This window comes from Lissotriton helveticus, chromosome 4_1 (assembly GCF_964261635.1).
Source record: "Lissotriton helveticus chromosome 4_1, aLisHel1.1, whole genome shotgun sequence".
Classification (NCBI taxonomy): Eukaryota; Metazoa; Chordata; class Amphibia; order Caudata; family Salamandridae; genus Lissotriton; species Lissotriton helveticus.
Window position 1 is genome coordinate 1006552878 of NC_136063.1, and position 23182 is coordinate 1006576059.

Sequence of the window (23182 nt, forward strand, 5' to 3'; positions counted from 1 at the left end):
TGGATCACATGCAAGATGGTCCACAACGTGAACACAAGGACGATCATTGAATTCATGAAGGAGGTGTTCTCAAGAGAAGGCATTCCGATGACACTGGTAACGGATAATGGGGTGCAACTTATCTCCGAAGAGATGAAGGAGTTTCTGAAAGACTGCTCCATAGCCCATATCCGCACGCCACTCTATTGCCCCAAGGCAAATGGCAAGGTGGAAAGAGTTAACCGCATGTTGAAAGAGTGCATGCAGCTGGCCAACCAGGCTGGGGAAAACATCGAGGAAGCAATAAGAGACATGCTGTGGGCATACCACACCACACCGAAGTCAACCACAGGATGTACTCCTTTCGAGTTACTGAGAGGGAGGAAAGCTGGAACGAAGCTGACCCCTAATTGGATGGGAAGGAAACAAACAGATGAAACCGACCCCAAGGAGATCAAGAGGATCGAAACCAATCAAAGGAAATACAAGGAGTGGTACGACAGGAAGTGGGGAGTCAAGGAGAGGGAGTTTCAGCAAGGACAAAACGTCTACATCAGGAAACCGGAAAGACTAAGAAAAGGGGATGAAAAGTATTATGCCCCCAGTACCATCAGTAGGCCAAAGAGGAACACTGTGGTCATGGAGGATGGAAGGTTATGGAGCCATGACCGGGTGGTGCCCACAGAAGGGATTGAAGCTAGGTCAGGCTTAAGAGGAATGGAGGGTGGAGACATCAAGGATGGGGACAGACAGCACAGAAAGAGCGATAGACCTAGGATCCCACCCCTTTGGCATAAACAGTATGTAATGAGATCCTGAGCTACTATGTTAATACTGTATTATGATTTGTGGGTCTGCCGTGATTACTTGGAACGGCCAGGGTAGGGCGGTAGTTTCGCCCCCAACTCTCCCTTACCCGTTTTCTCTCCAGTGCTCATTACCTGTTTCCTTTTCACCTCATTTTTCTCTTTCCCTAGGGAGGATGATGTGTTGCAACTTGGTATGACCCTTTACCCCTGTTTCCCCCCTCCCTTTTTACTCACCTTGGTATGAACCGCACTGACAGCTCAGGCGCTCGCTATCGAATGTTGAGATAGCAGAGGAGCCCCATGATGATAAGCTGACGGCATCTTTGTGTGTTACTTCTTAACTTATTAAAGTAACTTAAACGAACACTGCCTCCTCCTTACTACATATAACTTGTCAATAAATGCACATATGACCATCTGGTGTGAATGCTTACCCAAAATCTAAGCTCACATAAGCCCTCTCTGTTGCCAAATAATGTGATGTATAGAAATGCTAAACATATTCCTACTTGGAAGTCATCACACTTGTTAGGGCTACTCAAGCATGACTTGTAAAGAGCAAGATACTGGCTAACAGTTTTGGTGGACGCTTTTCTGTAGGCATAATGTGCATGGTTCACACATATAGTGGCAGACAATAAGTCCAGTAAGCAGATGTGTGTGTACCCTTATATCATATGGTGGTTGTTGGGTATCATAGTCTGCTACATGATGTCATGCACATATGAACAGGGGGGCGAATGGCCTATCAATATACCTTTCACTTCTATACAGACAATCTGTGAGCTGCATGACAAAAGCACTGTGGACAGGCTGTGGTAGGCAGTTTATGTCATTTCCAAAGTATGTATTGCATCTGTAACACATCCTTTCACAGTAATGCAGACAGATAGTATGATCTTCAAGTGTGAGCATCAACTTGTATGACACTGTTGATATAATCATCATCAAAATACTTTATTCAACTCTATTGAGGCAGATACATTGCAGTGCACAGTAAGATAAAAATAATTTTACAATTATTTAAAATAGATGCAAATGAAATAGTAACAATGATTACAAATGTGATTCAATCTTTCGATCAAATACTTAAAGCACTTAAAATATAATTCAACACAGCATGATTAACAGTTTCTCTTCCCAAGAAATGTAGTATTGATGATTAAGTCAAACATTTGAGGCTAATCAAGGATGTGTTAGGTCATAGACTGATGCCAACCACTTACACACTCTCCCTTGCAACATTTTGTTGTCACATCACTGTTGTTTGCTGGCTGTTTTGCATGGACATATCCAATACCTGGGCAGAAACTTCATTCACTCTTACATTTGACTGATTGCTAATTGTAGTGCGTCAGGCATGTGACCTTGGGAGACTACTTGCTAGTTTAGATGCATATAGGGATCACATAAACTATTTCCATGGGCATGTGCAGATTTACCCATGGGTTTATGAAACTCATTTCCCTTTAGATAGTTGGTAGTGTCTTTAGGGTCTGCACATCCACCATGGTCTACTTAGTCCAATCATGTACAGACGTACAACCTGCTGTTCCGGTAAGTGATTTATTGACTTGTGAACCAAGGAGCAAGTAGCAGTTCTTGCAGCAACTACCCCAACATAGTTTGTGAGCCATTAGATGTCCAGAAAGAGTCCATGGGGGGATACATGTCATGGGCAACGCAGAGGAGAGGAGTGTTCCAGTGCGAAGGAGGACCAAATTGTCCATTAGGGGAGATAGGCTACATCATCAGCAGGCCTGGTCGGAGTTCTACTCTGAGGAATTCCATGAAGTGCCGGAAAAAAAGCAGTGCTCAGCAAAGTACCATCAGTGGCGGAGTCTATTAAGTTGCGCTGCTTGCACTGATTTTAAGCACCTGGAGTTTGTCCCACACTGTAAAATCAGAGCAAACTACACTACGCCTTGCACCAGAGGGTGCTGATGCTTTCGGCCTCTCAAATAGACATTCTACTCCAGTGGCAGCTTCATCAAAGCAAGCGGCAGATTTCTCAAAGTGAGCAAACGCAACCTGTCGTGACTGCTCACATTGAGAAATCTTGCCAGGACCAAGTCTAGAGTCCAATTGTTTTCTCACAAGCACTTCCCAACCTGGCAGGTGTTCAAGAGAAAAAACTCTGCTCTATGTCAGTTCGCGAAGTTTTTGGGAACTATGTGCAGAGCAGGGAGGCAAAACTCAGTGAACTCTGCCAGTGAAGTGGAATTTTTCACCCACCCCTAATCGGCAGTCCACAAATGGATAAGATCAACAGGTGGGAAAGGAAATAAAGGACAGTACTAGTTGAGAAGTACACTGGCCGGGCAATAAGCACAGGTCAAAAGAGAAACTGGCCTTGTGGCACAAAGAATTGCTACTGACCAGTTTTTGGGTGGAAAGAGATGAAGGCGACATCTTTGTCCTCTGATGTGTGTGGTGCCTCCAGTAAGAGGGTGTTGTCGATGCCAGAGGTGACAGAGACACACATACATCAGGGGCTGAAGATGTCGATCCCCTGTCTGCAGCAGTGTTTCCCTGCTCCAACAATGTTTTGGCCGGAGTTAGATACGATGGTCTCCATTAGCTGTTCAATGAAAGGAAGATTGTTGCACTGTCGCTGTTATAGAGTGCATAGGATGCATACTTTCTTATTGTTGTTCAATATATAGATATAGATATCCACAAGAGGGCACTGGAGCAGTATGAGCTTGTTTGCGGGTGAGCAAGGAGTAGAAAATGCATGCTAAGCCGCCTCCTGTTTTTCTTGGTTTATCTAGACTGATGATGTCACAGTTAGGTGGAACTAGAATGTCCATAATTGGTGAGGAAGTATCATTGAGCCAGGTTTCAATTAAGATTAGGAGGTCAAAGTATTGTGCAAGGATAAGATCAGCGAAGTCTGCAGCGTGCTTAACCGCTGATCTGCATTTGAGAAGCATGGACTTGATATGAGATTTGGTCGTTGGTGTCTCATGATGAGTAGCTGGGACCTGTGGATTACACTTGTTCAGAGTTCTAAGGTTAGGACTAGGTTCTCTGAGAGGGTTGGAGGGATGATCTGGATAGCGAAGTGTGAAGGGGGAGATTCCATAGGAGTGGGGTTGTAGGAAGCTAGTAGGGAGCAAATATAAATGTCAGAAAGAGGTTTGGTGATTCTCAGAGGTCTTGTAGTGGCATTGGGGTGGGGTATTGATCTCAAAAGTATAATAGGAGGGTGCTCAGTGTTTGAAGTCATATTCTTGGATTCGCTGGAACATCTATTAGTAATTTGGATTTGTTGATTAGGGTGGGTGGTTCTGTTAACTTTGGGTGCCTGAATGTGATTCCAACATTTCTCCTGCTTTGAGGTGGTGAGGCATACGTTTCTGGAGGTCTGCTTTGATAAGCTGGAGGTCTCTATCCATGACATCAAGTTTGTCCTATAGGGTACGGTGACTAATGCTATAGGAGCAAGCATGGCTTGGACTGGGGATGAAAGTCATGAGCGGACTCTCCGGGGTAGTGAGATAAAACTGGGATATTTACAGAGATGTTGATCCCTAACTTGGGGGCCTCCTTAAGGAGCTCCTGACCTGCGGCCAACTTGTTCCTTGTCAAAAGGTGTATCGGTGTATCTGCTAATTGCATTGAGGGTGGTGAATGAGTAAGATGCAACACTCGTTGAAGACTACAAATTAAGATTGTTACCTAGGCACCAGGATGCCCCTCTCCATGGTTGAATGACCAGTGGGCACAAAGGTCCTTAGAGGGGTAGGGGAATGTTGGAAATCAACTGGGCAGTATGTTGCAGTATTGCACAACCGTATTTATGCTTCATGCTTTACCATCAGGCCATGGGCCTGCCAATCATGCTCAGTGTTTCCCCATGCCTCTGTCACACAAGAGGGGCTCCTCAAAGCAGGTCTTTAGAGTGAGGACAACTCCTCTCACCAACATTTGGACATGGTTTTCGAAGATTACGAGTTGCACAATGGATTCCGGTCTAAATGCAATCAAGCAAAGCACACATGCTCCAGGCCCACTCTGCCTTATGTTTGCAGGGCAAACATACATGTTCCTTCCATGTCCTACATGGGATAGACCCAATGGAAACAATATAACAGATTATTTTGACCACAAAAGGTCAGTACAAAACTCTCTCAAGGAAGGTAACAAGAAAGAAGGCCCACTGCATCTAACATAATCCATTTCTTCCACAAATAGCAGCTCATCTCTGCGCTGCGAGATGGCAGTCAGTCTTGGAAAAGGAATACACTTATCATGACCTGAGTAGTTTTTGTTCAATGCCACAGTGCACAAGAATGATTGACATGCAGCTGCGTCAAAAAAACTAACTTTTGTACGATTTACTTTAACATGAACTCCGTGCAGGGTTGTGTGCTCTACAGAAATCAGTAATCCATGATGCTATACTGACATGGTACATATTTTAAATTATGTAGCTTTAATGAATTATTTTGAATGGTTTTGGCTTGCTAATTTATTCGGTGCAATTGTTTTAGAAGATAGGTTTATTTTGTAGCCATTCGCTTCTTCATAGGACTGAGAAAGGAACATTGTTAATGGTGAATAGATATCAAATCAAATACATCAAGAATGGTGTTAGATTTGGGGGTCTCTAGTTGGCACAGGTAGGTACCTGTGACAAATAGGGACCCTTTCCTCTAGTCAGGGTAAGGGGGGTACACTCCAAAAATAACCCCTGCTCACCCCCTTGGTAGCTTGGCACGAGCAGAAAGGCTTATCTCAGAGGCAGTGTGTAAAGCATTTGTGAACGCATACAGTAATCAAGTGACAACACTTCAGATGGACACCACACAAATTGTACATTAAAAATAAGTATTCTTTTTAGGTCTCGCGACCTATCGATGCGCGCAAGTAGGCAAACTGCTTGTGAAACCACCAGCTTTTTGCCTGGCGTTTTCACGAAGTTCACGTGAACCACGTGATCAACACGAACGCGCATCAGCCTCCCTCCCTCCTAATTGCATCTTGCCGCAGAGCACATCAAAGGGCTTCGCCCAGCGTGCGCTCTGCGGCTTCTCGGCTTCTCCTCCCCTAACTTCCTTGCATTTCTCCTCCCCCTCCCCAGCCAGCTTCCCCCAGGCCGTGTTCCCTCATCTCTTGCACCCCCTCCAATGATCGCACGTCACGTTCAGCGGCAGCACGAGCTTCAGACAGGGTACCGGTAAGTACTGTGTGCCTCACAGGAAGATTTGGTTTTTTAGAACAACCTCGTTTAACACACGCCACGACGGAGTCACCAAATGCCTTCGTGCTCAAGCCTCACAGGGCTCGCTCGCTCCGTGACACCGCTAATTGAGCAGCTCAGCCTGTTTGTGTAGGCTTTCCCTCGTTTTTCCGAGCACTCTCCAGCGCTACCTCAAGTGACTCAACATTTTTTCCAGCTCCTTGTTTCTGTTTGTATCTTTGATGTAACTCATGTAATCCTACGTCCTTATGCATCGCAACTTGTTCTTAGGTAAAGCGCTCTGGCACTTTCGGGTAATGTTCACGCTATATAACATTGCATTAAATAAATAGTAAACTACTATTTTTGTTAAATGACTGTCAGGCTACGTGAGGAAATAACGATGCTAAAACCTGTGTGCGACCATACGCGGCAGTCACCGTGAAGCCTTACATGTCCGAACCCATCCTTAAAACACGGGGAAGGACTCTTGGGAGAACTACGAACAAGAAAGCCCGAAGTCGCTTCCCACGGTGGAGCCCTACATTCAAACACGTATGGGACTACTTTACTCAGTATTGGCACTTCCGGTAACTTCAAGCGCACAGTGACCGAACACCAACATGGCGACAGCAGTGGTTCCGGTATTGGAAGGCGCTCTGGCGGGAGTGTTCTGAAATGGTTCCCTGTGCTGCTGACAGCTAGATCTCTTGAAAGATTCCAATTGCTGAGTCAGAGGAGTCGAGATGCAGGGGCGGATGGCGGGGGCCGGCAAGAGCCTGAAGGTGAAACAGTAGTAGGGAGGGGACGTCCCGAAGCCTTATGCCCAAAGAAACTTTACGTTTCTCCCCAATGCACATGCGTTCCTACTCCGTCGCCCTTTTCTTTGAGCATTTAGCCTCTTTAACTCCACCCCGCCTCTGACCTTTACAATCTCCTCACAGCGCTGTTCGCCTGTTTCCACGCTCTCCTTGCCACGGTTTCTGATAATCCCGTTCTGCACCTGCTGCTTCTTGCCTTTATATCTACTCCCCACCCAGCTGCCCCTTTATGTATTCATTCCCCGCTATCATTTGTCTATGTTTGTTCTCTCACCTTGGACCGTCGGACTGTCGGACACCCTTCGGATAGTCCCTAGCTTTTTGGGTAAAAGCTTTCGAGCACATGCACGCAGTGTCATTGTAAATTGGATTCTTATTTTTTGAACATTTCATTTTATTAAGACCTCTACTGAGATCAACAATTAGTATAATATAGTCCTTAAAACATTTATTTACAACATCTATGCAGTCAGAAAAGTTTCAAAAACGAGTTAAAAATGTACAAACATTATAGCAAATAAATTCTTCCAGTGGAAAAAGAATGAAAGTAATCAAAGCGTACCAATTAGTTATATTACATTTAAAATATAACAAATGCGAGGTTGTACTGTCGACGGCCAAATTAAAATAAGTAAATTAATAATTGTATTTATATAGTGCTTACTACCCCGGACACTACGTTGAAGCACTGTGCTATGTGTAGCACACTACTCTTGAGCCGAAAGTTAAAAGTATTTAGTTTTGCAGCACAATATCCGATTATGCAACAAGGATATTGTGTTGCAAAACTAAATACTTATAAGGTCCCTTAAGCGAGACCTATTGGCAATGCCAATGCTTGTTATAGACTTATCACAAGACCAAAACGGCAAAAAGTCCACAATAATGTACTTAAAATGGTAGGTTTAGCTCTTAGTTCTTAAAATGCGACACTTTGAGTCAATGTACCTTAAGATGCGACACGCAAGGCAACAAAAGTGTTGCAAAGATGGAAATGTGGCAAAGATCCGGTGCAAAGAAATAAAGACGTCAAGTTCTTCCTGATGCGGCACGCTTCTCCGATGTTGGGAGAAGTCTCGACTCGATGCATCAGCTGCAGCGGCGACACCCTTGTTCCATGATGCGATGACAGTGGCTTTGGCGGTGGCACTTTTCGACGATGATGTGAGACGATTCTGCTCAATGCGACAATTGGAGGCGAGGCGCTTTTCTTAAAGCGGTGCAATGTAACAGCTACAGCGGCGACATCCACAATGCGACGGCTGCGATGGCGACGTGCTTCTTCCTCATTGCGAGACGCTTCTCTTGATGCGGTGCAATGCGACAGCTACAGCGATGACATCCACGAGACGCCGGCAGCAGCTGTGACGGCGACACGCTTCTTCAGAGATGCGGGACGTTTCTTGAGATGCGGTGCAATGCCACAGCTACAGCGGCGACATCCATGATGCGACGGCTGCAACGGCGACACGCTTCTCCTTCTTGAGTCACGCTTCCAGCTCCTTGCGACATGCAGTCCCTCAGAAGGCCCGAAACAGCATCAGGCACTTCCAAAGAGCTGGTGGTTGAAGTCTGTTGTCCCTGAGACTTCAGCAGGAGGCAAACTCTTCTCTCAAGCCCTTGGGGATCCTTACAAGTGAATAAAGCACACAAAGTCCTTTCTCCTTTCTTTGGAAGTCAGGCAACCACTGCAGGCCAATTCCCCAAGCAGCACATCAGCTTAGGGATAGTCTCTCCTCAGTTTCTTCAGGTTCCGCTCCTCAGCAAAGGTTTCTTCTTGTTCTCCAAAAGTGATCTAAATTCTTGGATCAGAGTCCCAATACTTATACCCCAAAATCCTTTGTTCTCTGAGGGCAGAGGGGCCTTTGCCTAGTCCAAACCAGTTCTGGAGCACGCTGTTGACATGACTCCTTCCTTCCTTTCACAGTGCAGGGCAGAACCATCAGACACCCCACGGGAGGTGGAGCCAGCATTGTGGAGGGAAGGCACAGCCCTGGAGCACTCTGATGACATGACTTCTTCTCTCCTTTCACAGTGCAGGGCAGAGATGTCAGACGCACCACAGGAGGTGGAGACAGCATTGTGGAGGGAAGGCACAGCTCGGTTCAGGTCCCATCTAGATGCAGATCTCTCTATTCACCACTGGGCTGACTCACACTGTCTCCTGGAATCCGCCAGCCCTGTCACTCAAACTCCAGACAAGGAATACACAACGTAGCAGAGGCAGGCTTGTATAGTTAGATAAGAAAATACCTACTTTCTAAAAGTGGCATTTTCAAGCACAGAATGTTAAAGCCAACTTCACTAAAATATGTATTTTATCATAGTCCAGGCATACAAAACTCGAATTTCTACCATGTTCCCTGAGTCAGTTAAGATTATAAAATGTAATAATCTAACTGCCTATTCTGGCCTATGGATAACAGGTAGCCTTGCAATAGTGAAAAACGAAAATGTCTGTAATTCACTATTAGGACATGCCATACACAACAGGGCATGTCCTACCTTATACTTGCAATGCACCCTGCCCTTGGGTCTACCATAGGGGTGTCAGATATGAAGAAAAGGGAAGGTTTAGAACTGGCAAGTGGGTGCACTTGCCCAGTCAGCATGGCAGTACCAGACTGCACACAGGCTTTGCAATGGCAGGCCTTAGACACACTTTTACAGGCTGCTTCTGTGGGTGGCACAACCAGTGTTGCAAGTCCACTAGCAGCATTTGAATTATTAGTCCTGGGCACTCCGGGTGCACGGTACTAGGGTCTGACAGGTAAACCAAACCAGTTTATCATGGAATCACTAATCCATACATCAATTTATAATAGGGAGATCATATCCACTTTAGCACTGAGCAGCAGTGGAAAAGTGCCCAGAGTCAAAAAACAGCCAACAACAGGTCAGAGAAAATAGAGGAGGAAGGCAAAAAGTTCAGTAAAGACCCTGCAAAAAGGGCCAAGTCCAACAAATGGTAATGCTATTTGCCTTTTAATGTGATTTTTCTGTTCCTGACTTTGAGAAGGGTATTCATTAATAGGCTTCCTACAATCATTGTTAGAATTATTTTGTCTATAAATCTAAGTTTAACCAGAAGGTTCTCTAACGTATTTAACCCCTTGGCTGCGGGGCTGATTCCCCCGCTGTGCTGGGGGGAGGGGGAGGAGCGCACAGCGCCCGGGTGCTCATGACAAGCTCAGCTCATCATGAGCCACGTTTCTGGTGTGCTCTTGACGAGCTGAGCTCATCATGACCACGCCCATTCCTTAGAACGCCCAGCACAGCAGGGGAGTTAGCCCCGCACCTGAGCGTTCTAACGGTCATGACGAGCTCAGCTCGTCATGAGCACACAAGAACCGTGGCTCATGATGAGTTGAGCTCGTCATGAGCGTCGCAGGGGTTAACTTTGCCCTGCTTGACCAGATGTCCTTCAAAGGATAATCTTTTTGTGCTCCTCTGACAATTGTTACCTGCTTTCTTAGTGGACCAATGCTTAGTTTGAGCATGTGTTTGCTAGGACTCAGTCCCAAAATGTGTGATAAAAAACTGGGACCTATTTGAGATACTTACATTCTATATAGCCCTGACTGCACAGTGCCCATATGGTTGTACATTTTGCATAAAAGCACAATTTATGGTGAGAAGTATTAGTAATTGTGTTCAAGACATGTTTCTGTTTCGAAAATGGAAAGGTTGGCATGTCAGAGGGTCACAAGCCCATGCCTACACCCAGCTGAACTCTCAAGCAGCAAGTGCCACTAGCTTCTTTACCATTAGCTGAAGTAAGTTAAGGTGATTCAACCCAGGTCAATACTTCCACTACACCTTCCACTCAACTTCTTCATGGTATGGGACTAGATGGCTATTCTGGCTTTGGCAAGACCAGATTTAGAATGCAATCCAAAGCATATAGGAGCTATGAAGTCTGTCCATGTCAGAGAAGTATTCTAGCCAGGCTAGTTGTTTACTAAATTGTAACACTTCTCATTTGTTTTTTATTACAAAGACTCTGCTCTTTTAGTTTCTTCAGACTGGCCTGCTTAAACCCAAAGCACTGGGAAACCCTGTTGGGTAGTTACGCTCTATATAAGCACTCAATAATAAATGGTCGACTATGAATACAAGAATGTACGAGGCAAACCACATGAGCAAGCAAATAACACTAGACATGGAACAACAATCCATTGCATTGTGACATTTGAAAGCAAATGGCAAAAGTAAATGTATGCCTTGGTATTTCTATAGTGCTTTACACATCTAGTCGGGCATCAGTGGTGCACCATACATAGTCTTGGGGCTGATGGGAAAACTGTCAAAGAAAAGGACAGGATAAGTGTGGCACTGCTGGTTTTAATAGACTGTGTCGGTGATCAACGATGGCACAGCAAACATTTTGGCTCTGTCTTTATATTTATATAAATGAAACACTACCGAGGACTAAATGTTACCATTAATCCCTATATGAGGCAATTAAAGTGGGAATATCACTTGATTCATCGTACGTTTAGGGTTTAAACTAAATAAGGCTTCTTTACCAACCTTCTGCTTTTGTAGCTACAAGAAATGGGTACTAGATTGGCCACCCTCCATTTTCCACCAAGGTCAGCTCAACTCTGAGTCCCATTGTTTCCACTGTTCCATGTTATTGCTTCCTGCAGCTAATAACATCAACCCACAGCAATGCAGAAAACACCCAGGCGGTGAGCTCTATTGCTCATGACAGAGCAAGCCAAGGCTGTTGAATGAATAAAAAGATCGCCTGCAGCAAGAACAACAAAAAAGAGAGGGTTTCTGAAGAATGCGCGAAAGATAAATAGGGCTGGTACTTTGTGTCATTGTCAGTATCACTCTGGGGTTATTTGAAGCACTTATTTATGCACTGTAAGCAGAACAATACTGCAGAAGAAATGATTAAATACCATTTCTCCGAGCATTAGACACCTCATTGTGGCAGGCCTTGGCTCACCACTGGGCGGGTTTGATAAAGGCAATATGAGTTGATAACAGATACAGTTTGCCAGGTAGTCGTCTGGGGCCGGTGACAGCTACTGTGCTTTAATAAAATCATTAGAATGTAAATGTTTTTATTGCAAACTAAAGAGCCTCCAGCATGGATGACATTATCTGTGCTCCGTCCTCGGAATAAAAACGCCGATTAGCATTCAAATGATATAGTGATAGGCCGGTTATCTTTATTAAAATTTTTCAAATCGAGTCTTCATTTTGCATGATTGAGTTTTAAACAAATGCAATATCCAGTTTGTGGGTGAGCCGGCGCGCCGATCGTGGAAATAATTAAAGGGGGGGGGGCTTTGTTTTTTTTTTAAACATGTGTTTCATAAGGAGGGAATTGGATTTGCCATTTTAATGTGACAGTATCTAGTTAACGCTGGGACAAAAACAGGAGTGTTATTGCGTAATTATTGGACTCGTACAAGTTTTTAACATGTGTTTCATAAAGTCGAATTGAATTTTGTGAAATTTGACAGCAGCACGCTACTGTTAAAATGCCTGTTTGTCGAAGTGCTTCATTATTACTTAGATGAACCTCGATACCAAATGTGACTAACTCTGCAGTCTGGTACTGCTTGTTTGCAAATGCACCAGGGATGGTGTATTTGTGTCTATAACAAGTTCTCTGAAATACCCTTGTTAACTGAATGCACAGAAAAAGTAGCCTATGCAGATATATTTAGATTTATTTATCTGACTGAATATATTCAAATTGTAATCTTGTATAATCTAGCGTCCTATGCTACATACCCAACAAAAGCAGAATATAAACACGCTAGGCCAGTGAAATAAAAGGTAAAGATTCCCTTACAGCTTATTATCTTGTATAGCCTTTGAAATATCAATCAATATATTGATACACATTCTGAAATATCCTCCTGTTCTTTTAATTCTCTTCAGGCGTTATTGGCCATTTTGAAATGGACGTTGTTTAAAATTACAGAGAAAAAGTTAAGAGGAAGAGGGAACAAGAGAGAGGGGTGGGAGAGAGCTCATAGCCGGAGGCCGTCCTACAAACTGTCCATTCGCATGTGGTAGCAAAACTTTCGGGAAAAGTGCAGTTACTGCATTTCTGAGGAATCTTCCCCATACAAATGTGTCCAGGAAATAATTGGCATAATTTACACAGTGTATACTGTTTGAAAGAGTGGAAATATGAAGCAATCTGTACACAAAGTCCAGTGCTGTAGGTAGTCCGCAATTGTGAGCAGGAAATCTCAGGACGGGGGAGGTAAAACCATACAGCTGTGGTTCCTTGGGCCTTTCTCTAGCCTGGTTACTTTTAGTGGGAGTGCTTTATGCAATGAGATGTACTTTATAAGATCTTTGTGATTGCAAATAAAGTTTTATGACAGTGATGGCTACTCTCTGAATCCTTCATCACGTCTAGACTTGATTCTTCATGTAGACCAGTGGTTCCCAAAGGGTGCGCCGCGGCACCCCGGTGCGCGGGTAAAAAAATGGTGGGGAGCCACGGCCAACTGCCAATTAGGTCAAGGGAGCAACGGGTCAAAAAAGTTTGGGAACCACTGCCATACAGGATGAATTCAGCATCGGGCATCGTCAGTATTCCCTCAGTCAGGTGTAACACACCAACTACTGGACTTCTCATAATTACAAGGCAACACGCACCCATGGAAACTGGTAAACAAAGAATTGTGGAGCCTAGCAGTAACAAGCAACCGCCAGGCAGAACCAGCTCTCCCAATTCCCTACCTTATTTTGACCCTCAGACCAATCATGGTCTCTGTATTAACCTATGTTCACCCAGCAGGGTTACTCTCTTGTAACTGTGCCAGGGTTTAGCTTTGCACATTCGAATGTCTACACTTCTGTTTTGTTGGACATTGCTAAAATGAGCATGGTCAGTATTATAAGGAACAACAACAAAATCTGAAAATGTGAAATTCACCTAAAATACTTCAGAACGTCCATCAAACGGCGCTATTGTGATTTCTGACTTGTGTGACTACAACATATCTGGGCAGAGGTGCTGAAACCAAAGAAAAGCCCAACACATTGCTAGGAGATTGATACAAAAGCCTGAAGCCCCATTGACTGTGGCCACAGCTTACATCAATATTGTACTTCCTATAAAAGATGTTTGACCAAGAGGTCCACTGAGGGCTTGCAAAGAAGCCGGCGGGTTAAATAAACTGAAACAAAGTTACCACTCAGAGGCAAAGTAAGAAGGTTGAAGAAGTGTCCCCTTGTCTCATGCTGCTCACTGCCAACGATGGTAACATTTTTGCAATTAGACCCCTGAAAACATTAGGATTTAGCGGACATGACATCAGTTTCCCAGTGCAAGGTAGTGAAATACATTTCTTTGTTGAAAAATGGATTATAAATCCACTGATGTGTGGTAGACATAGAGATGGCGTGTAAATATCAAACTTTGGAAGCACTACATAATTTTCTGTGGAAAAGTACTGATTATGATTTTCACAAAACTCTTTCTATGGTCAAAGTAATTTAACAAACACCGCATTTCATCTTAGCTGCATTCCATGTGCATTGAGGCCCTGTCCCCAGAAAAACCACTGTAATTTGTGACATGCACGCTATGTTAAAACTGCTTGAAAATATAATAGAAGTGCCCTAGTGTATACCTAATAAACTGCATTTCCAAACGGGACTCTGTTTCTGACACCAAAATAGAGTAATCACTGTGCACATTCCATTGGCAAAAAGTAATTGAAAGGAAAGGAGCGAACTGACTCAATTGAGGCATTCATCTCGCTGACTCCTCTGTAGACCTGAAACACAATGCATTCAACACATCACGTTGTCCTGATCCATGCCCAATTAACACTCAACACCAGGTATTTGGTAAAAGTGTGCCGCCTGGCTTTATATTCCTTATAGACCTTGTAAATTCTAAGTATTACGAAACTAAGGACAATCTGGTACCACACAACCTGCCAGCCATTTCTTGCCACACATCTGGTCAGCCATTACCACCACTTTCCTACCTCCCTAGGGTCTTTGATCCCATTATGCACTCCTCATGCCCTTGCATATGTTTGTAGCTAACAAAGCAATTTTACTTATTGAGTAGGTTGTCTTACCATTGTAGCAATGCTGGCTAAATCCCGAATTCCAGGAGAAAGCTAGGAGTACTATAAGAGTAAGTCAGAATAATCTTTGTTAATACTATTGATGGAGCGAGATTTAGAAATATATTTTATTTCGACTCGCAAAGTTAAACTTCCATAATTAAATAATTGTACTGATAAGCATGGAGTGAATTTTACTAATCAACCTAGATTAAAACGCATACATGACATGAGGGTTTAACATTTGTGCTCTATGTTGCAACTGCATGTACGTGAAAAATAATGAATTAACCTTGTCTATTGTCATTGTCAGTATTAAAATGCGGCTGTTCTAATTAATGGCATGTGCTTATTTATGTAGGCTTATGTTATGTCTTTTTGTCTTTATATGGTGTAAGTACTAAAATGCTTTTGGCTAGGTAACATTTATTAATGGGTTAATATCTAGCAAAGGTGGGTGGGTAACAGAACGAATTCTAAATATTTCATTAATTATTCTTTTGTGTTTCTTTGAATACTAGTTTTCCATGAGAGAGAGAGGCCTAAAGTCTGAGGCCTAACGTTGTTAAGTTGATGTTGTCGAGTCCTGTCCAGAAAGAGCAAGAGCCCTGCGTGGAAAGTTGTATCACGTTGGCATTATTTTGCAAGTTCAATTGAAGAATGTGTTATTCAAGCTCATGGAAGGACTAAGCTAAGCCAAGGTCGGAAACCGGCAGAGATTGCCAAGCTAAGGAAGTCACGGACTGTCATTTACAAAAATGTTTCCCTTTGAGGAAGCTACATGACTTGTAAATAAGAGACAATAGACTCATAGAAAGGTCGGAACTAGACTTTGAAAAAGATGATGACATTATGTGGACTGACGTCTGTCAGCCAATCAGGACTTTGGATGGCAGGGAAAAAGTATTCTTTTTAGTTAGATTTGCTTGGGAAAAAGGTATAAAAATTGCCCCCTGGGCAGGAGGGCGCTTCTTGCTTTCCGAATCATGTATGGCGTGCTGTGCTGAAGGACTTTTTGGAGCACGTAAGGATCAATAGGGTTATTAACTTTTCTTTAGTTTAAGTGAGTTTTAGTCAGGGAAAATAGAACTTAGATAATGAAAACTGATTATTTTACTTAAATCATGTTATTTGATTTTACTTTGAATTGACAGTCTAATGTCCTATTCCTTAATAAAAGTTGCAAAAGTTGCTAATAAAGATATTCACAAAATGCACTTACATGAATAAAGTTAATAAATAAGATTCTAAAACAACAAGCTGGCCTTGTTATTTAAGTCTTGTTACCATTAGTTGATCCATTTACCTTAGTGACTTAAATAAAATGTTTTATGCGCAAAACCATGGTCATTGTATATAAATGTGTAAATAGTTAGTGAATAGGTTCTTATTAATTAGGTCACATGATGCAGTCGCCCAAAATCTGTCTAGTTAGTAAATAGGCCTTGTGAGTGATTTATGATTAATGGTGTGTATCAGGTATTGGGTAGCGTTGTTGAGACAGAATTTCTATAGGGGCGCTGGATCAATTCTCTGGTAGCAGAGTTCGGTTACTATGGTAACTAACATGTTACATGGTAATTACATAGGATCAATGTTTAACATATGTTGAGTTTGTTTACTTGTTACATGTAGTCGAAAGGTTTTTTCCAGCAGTGTGAAAATTCCTGGTTGTACCGGTACAAGAGTAGTGTGACAAAGTAAAGTTGCACAATGCATTTGTTCTGTTTAAGAAAAGTGGTATTGTCATATATCACTAGTGTTGTGGACGTACAACACGAGTTTAGGGATTTTAGGTATGCTAGGTAAAATGTATAGTGAGGATTGTCTATGAAATCGTAGCTTTCGAGTATAGGGACTTGGAGCCTGTTTTAAAACTCACTGTGAAAAGAGTAATAGAATTTATCTGAGCTTGTGTGAAGGGTAAGGTAACGTCGTTTATTTTACTGGCAAAAGTGGATTTCTATGGTTGGTTAAAGTCCTACCAAGATTTCATGTATGTATGTTTAGGGAAACTTTCCGTTTGAAAGTGCGTAAATGATTTTGTAATTACGTTCAAGTCAAACTTTGAATTGTTACTTTATGTGCATTCAGAGGGAAACAAGTTTGTTTTACCTGTTAGAAGGGTAGAGTAGTCTTGCTTTATCAACGAATGAATATTCTGTGAGAATAGCGTCGTCTATTCTACGCAAAAGAATACTTGAATGATTGTAAAAACTATCACTTTATTTTAGTGAAACAGACAAATGGTTTGTTTTTCTATCGTTATTAATCGAAATTCATTAAAAAAAGTTTTCTTAAAATGGCGCTGTGAAAATATTTTGTGAAGGAGGGGTGGGCGCTAGGAGTGAGAGACGAGAAGATGCAGCGGCAGTGTACGCCACAGGGTCCGCGCTGTGATTGGCTAACATACGTCACAGCTAGCGCGCTGATTGGCTCACGTGATTCTGACGAACTTTTAGCTGATTGGCTCATCCTGAAAAGAGCACTTCTATTCGTTGAGCAAGGTGGTGACGTAGCTTAACCGGATTGGCTTGTTGGTGAGTTTCGCGCACGGATTGGTTGGTTTTGCGGAACAACCAGGAAACGTTTACGATCATTTAGAATTAAGCGGATTTGATTAAAACATGAGTTATTACTACAAAAAAGAGGAGAAAAAGCTTACATGGCTTCAGAAATTGAAAAATATAATTTCACCTGATAAGAAAATTGAAACGCGAGGTGGAAAATTACTTCATAAGTACAAAACACCCGCAGCTTATATGGAAGGTGAATATGGTTATCATACTTGCCTTTGGTTTGATACTTGGATGGATTATACTAAAGATGATGGTGTATTAGCATGGCCGGAAGACGGATCATTTAATATTAGGGTTTTGAAAAATTTAAGAGAAAAAATTATGGCTCTTGTGCCAAAGCCTAGACCTACTCAATTTGAAGCTCTAGTTGAATGGGAAGAGGAGATGTTTGAACTTGCACGAGAAACTAGAGGTGTAGCAAAAGGTCCAAAATTAAATATTAATAGAGAAACTCATGAAGATAGAATGCGTCGATGGAGACAAGCAGACATGTGTGATGGTCTCTACCCAGTAAGAGTAATGGTTACTGAAATACCAGGTCGAAAGAATACTGAAAAGAAAAATAATATTGAAGAAAGTGAATTAGAAGATCCAGTTTTAGAAGAGATTTATCTTACAAATAGGAAACAGACACCTTTTAAACCAGCTTGCGCATGGTCTACCCCAATGGTTTCTACAGAAACCACTCCAAGTGCACCACCACTTAATGAAGAATCACCCAGATTTTACCCGAATAATGCGCAAACTCCTGAAAGAGTAGAAACGAGAACTAATTCTAGTACATATGGTGAAAGTAGAAATTTTCCTGAAACTCCAGTTCAGAGAAATGAGACTTCCAGAATCCTAATGGGAACTGGAAGAGATGAGGAAACTCCAAGTGTCTCAGAATATTTACGATCAAAAGAGGAATTAATTCGACAGTTAACTAAAGGCATGGAAGCAGTAACAGTTCCGGTAACAATTGGTCCTTTCCAACCTGTATTCGATCAGGGAGAAATTAAACATCCAGGTTTGACTATTCCATTAAATGCAGAAATTCAGAAAGTAGCTGAAAATTTTACTCAGATTTAACAGAAATACATCGAGAAAAAACAATGATGCCTGATTTTACTTTTAATCCATGTTCACTATGCAGAACACCAATTGGTGCAGAATCTGATACTGAAACCCCAGAAAAGAGTGTTGAAAAATCAAATGTAACTTCCCCAAAACTTGATGTTGCTAGATTAAAAGCAGATTTGGAGGAATTAATCATTGGCACAATTGGACCTGGTAATGTAAAGCATTATCAAGATGATGAATTATTATTTATTTGTAAAAGTGTACAATGGAAAACGAAAAATAAATATGAGCAGTTGGAAGAATTAGCTAATAAATTAGAGATTGAGTTGAGCAAACAGAAGAATGTGGGAAAACACTACAGATTAGATTTTACTGAAAAAGACATTGAGAGCCTGACTACAATGGGAAGGATTTTGCATATAAAAGATTTGATTGTGTATATAAAAAGATTAGGAGATCTAAGCAAATGGAGAGTAAAATGCACAAAGAAAAGAGAGGAAGAAAGGAGAGAAAGAGGCATGGTGATAAATCAGTATCCAATGAGGGAAATAGCAGGAGGTGGATATGTGCATGTTCCTTGGTCAAGACAGGACATCTTGTTATTTACAAATGATTTTCCTCGGCTGAGAGAAAAGCCAGTAGAATGGTATCGACAAGTAGATAGATTTAAAAAAGTTTCAAAAGTTCTGTGGATTGATCTTGATGGATTCTTTGACATTGTTGTCCCGTCAGATCTTTGGACAGAATGTAAAATCTCTGTAAGTTGGCCAAAGGTAGAACCTGCTCGAGATGAAGTAACAGTTGCTCCGTCATCAGAAGTTATGGGTCTGTATGATACAGTAATTTATTGGTTGAAAAATACGATTCCCCCAAAAGAAGTGGATTGGGTTAAAATTGACAGAATAAATCAAGAGCCAAAAGAGTCAGTACATTCATTTTATGAAAGATTACTGTTGGTGTTTAAACAGTACAGTGGCTATGAAAAATTAAGTGAAAAGGACATGAGCCACTTCATATACAGATTTCTTTATGGCTTGAGACCTGAAATTGGAGAAATGATTAGAAACGGGATTGTCGGTTGGCAATCACTCTCAGTTGATGATATACTGAGAAAGGCTAAATACTGTAGTGATAAGATAGATGCCAAACAAAAGAAGCTAGAAGAAAAAGCAATGTGGGCACAGGTGAAGGTAGCTGAACAGCAAATTGCTAATTTAGAAAGTAAAAATGTTAATATTAATCAGAATCAGAATCAAGGAAAATTTAAGGGAAATTTTAAGAAACCGAAATTCAATGTTAATATTGAAGAGTTGAAACAAAAGCTCCCTTGTTTTAATTGCGGCAAAATTGGACACTGGAAGCGCGAATGTAAAAATCCGCCCAGAAATTTAAAAAATGCATCATTTAATCCACAGATGCAGAATGATGTAAATCTGCAGCAACAGCTACAGCGACAGTTAAATGAGTTGAATCTGCAGCAACAGCTACAGCGACAGGTAGTGAATCAGCAGAGTCATATACCTCAGCCACCATTACCAAACTGTGTGAATGTGCAGAGATACAATTCGAAGCGGGATTCTGTGGAGGTGATCAGGTAATCAGACCGCAAAGAGTAAATGTGCCAAATGTTTCTCAACAATTTTTGATGACAGAAAATGGAGGGAGTGATTCTGAGGATTACTTATGACGGTGCCTGAGAGAGGGAGAAGAGTGTGTGCTTGGAGCCACTCTTGAGGTAGATCAATCAGGTCCATATATAAATGGTAAGGTGAATGATGTAGAAATAACTTTTCTTGTTGACACTGGTGCTACCCGTTCTACTAGTAGATCAGTGGAAATAAAAAACCTGCCTCTCTCTGGGGAAAGAATCCAAGTAGTTGGTGTAGCTAATCAACAAATTAAAACAGATTTAACTGAGCCTGTAAAGGTCGAAATTGGAAAATTTAAAGACAAACACAGATTTGTAGTTTGTGACAGCAGTCCTGTAAACTTGTTAGGAAGGGACATACTCTGCAAGATGAACTGCAAAATATATTGCTCACCGGAGGGTATTGAGCTTCAAACTCTTGAAGAGGATGGGCTTTACAGATTAACAATGTTAATGGTTGAAGCAGAGGAAAGTAAATTGTTTCCTGCATTTGATAAAGATAATCTCCCAGAAGAGTTAAAAAAGACAGTTAAAGCTGAAATTTGGGATTTGACAGGAAGTGAAATGGGCTTGATGAAAAATGTTGACCCAGTTAAAATAACAGTGAAACAAGGAATAGATTTTCCAAATATTCCTCAGTATAAAATGAAAGCAGAAACAATTGAAGGTGTAATTCCAGTAATTGACAAAATCATTTAACAAGGTGTACTGAAAGAAATTGAAAGCAGTCCTTGTAATTCACCGATCATGGGGATCAAAAAGCCAAACGGAACGTACAGGATAGTTCAAGACCTGAGAAAGGTTAATCAAATAGTTGTTCCATGTTGCCCAGTTGTTCAGAATCCAGCAGTGAATGGTATACGGTCAATGATCTTTGCAATGCGTTTTTTACTGTTCCATGCATCCAGATAGCCAGCAAATGTTTGCGTTCCAGTTCCAGGATCGCATATTAGCATGGTGTCGTATCCCTCAAGCGTATACAGAGAGTCCATCTATCTTTAATCAGTTGCTAAAGAAATCTTTAGAGAACCTAAATTTACCTGGAAAATCGACATTGGTTCAATACATAGATGACCTCCTTGTAGCAGCAAAAACACGAGATAACTGTGTTACAGATACAATTACTCTTTTGAATCATCTGGTAGATGAGGGACATAAAGTGTCTCCTGCAAAATTACAGTTTTGCAAACAAGAAGTGAAATATCTTGGTCACAGGATTGCAAAAGGAATCAGACAAGTGACAATTGAGAGAATAAAAATGATTCAGGGAATGCAGCCTCCAAAAACACAGAGACAGGTCAGAATGTTTCTAGGGATGGTTGGCTATTGTCTCCAATGGATTAGTGGATTTTCAGTAATTGCAAAACCACTGCAGAGATTAACAAAAGCAGACATAAAAGACCCAATTATTCTGACAGAAATTGAAATGGAAGCTTTTGAAAAATTAAAAAGAAGTTTGTGTGAAGCGCCTGCTCTAGGTATGCCAGATTATGAAAAAGATGTTGAGCTGTATTGCAGTGAAAGAGAGGGATGTGCATTATTAGTCCTTATTCAGAGACATGGAAAACTGAGAAAGCCAATAGCATACTTCTCAGCAGTTCTTGACCCCGTTGCAAAAGCATTACCAGGCTGTTTAAAATCAGTAGCTGCAACAAGTGTGAGCCTTGAGCAAAGTGTGGGAATCATAATGGGGTTTCCTGTAAAAGTCTATGTACCTTATTCTGTTGAAATTCTTCTTACCAGAAGTAAAACACAGCATTTAACGAGTAACAGACTTACCAAATATGAGAAAGTTATTCTGGGATCAGATAATGTCTCGATAGCAAGGTGTGTGAATTTAAATCCTTCCACATTATTGCCTGATGGTACTGTGACAGAAATTAGAAATGAAAATGACATCGACCTAAACTTTAAAAAAAAGACCATGAGTGCTTGGATGTTTTAGAATATTGTACCAAGCCTAGGCAGTACATTAAAGATGTTCCTTTGCCTGAGTCAGATGTTGTTTACTTTGTTGATGGTTCTTGTCTGAGAACAGATGAGGGTTTTCTGAGAGCAGCATATTCAGTCTGCACAGTCGCAAGTGTAGTTGAAGCATCATGTCTCGAAGGAATTCGTTCAGCTCAAGTAGCAGAATTGATTGCTTTGATTCGTGCTTGTGAAAGAGCAAAAGGATTAAAAATCACCATAGTGACTGATAGTCAGTATGGATACGGAGTTGTCCATGATTATGGTCAGCTCTGGTCTCAAAGAGGTTATTTAACTTCTGCGGGAAGTCCGATCAGAAATGCAAATTTGATCAAAAGATTAATTGATGGCATTCAATTACCAGAGAAAATTGCTGTCATGAAATGTGCAGCTCATAAAAAGGGTGAAGATTATATCACCAAAGGAAATGCCTATGCAGATGAAATCGCAAAATACTGCGCGAGAAATAATTGTGCAATAAATCGGGAAAAAGATAATGAACATGTTCTGAGTTCACTTATGCTAACATCTGTAGTTGAAACATCGCTAGGGGTTAAGGATTTACAAGATGAGGCAAGTGATGAGGAAAAAGACTCATGGTTAAAAGCAGATTGTAGGCAGCGAGAAGAAGATGGGATTTGGCTTTACAAAGATGGCAGACCAGTTTTACCAAATAGTATGATTGCTGACATGGCCAGGATGTATCATGGTCAAGGACATATTGGAAGAGATTCTATGATTAGGCTATTCAGACAAACTTGGTTTAACCCAAAATTCAGGATAATTGCAGAATCTTTTTGCCAGATATGCCTAATCTGTCAACAAATGAACCCTAACAGAAAAACAGTTGTGAGCATGGGAACCATAGGACGGGAGGGTGGTCCTTTCACAAGGTTACAAATGGATTTCATTGACATGCCACCTCACAATAAGTTACGCTATGTCCTCGTGATAATCTGTTTGTTTTCAAGGTGGGTTGGCAGAGTTCCCAACACGTCACAATGATTCAGTTACTGTTGCAAAATTACTTTTGAGAGAGAGCATACCAAGGTACGGTTTTCC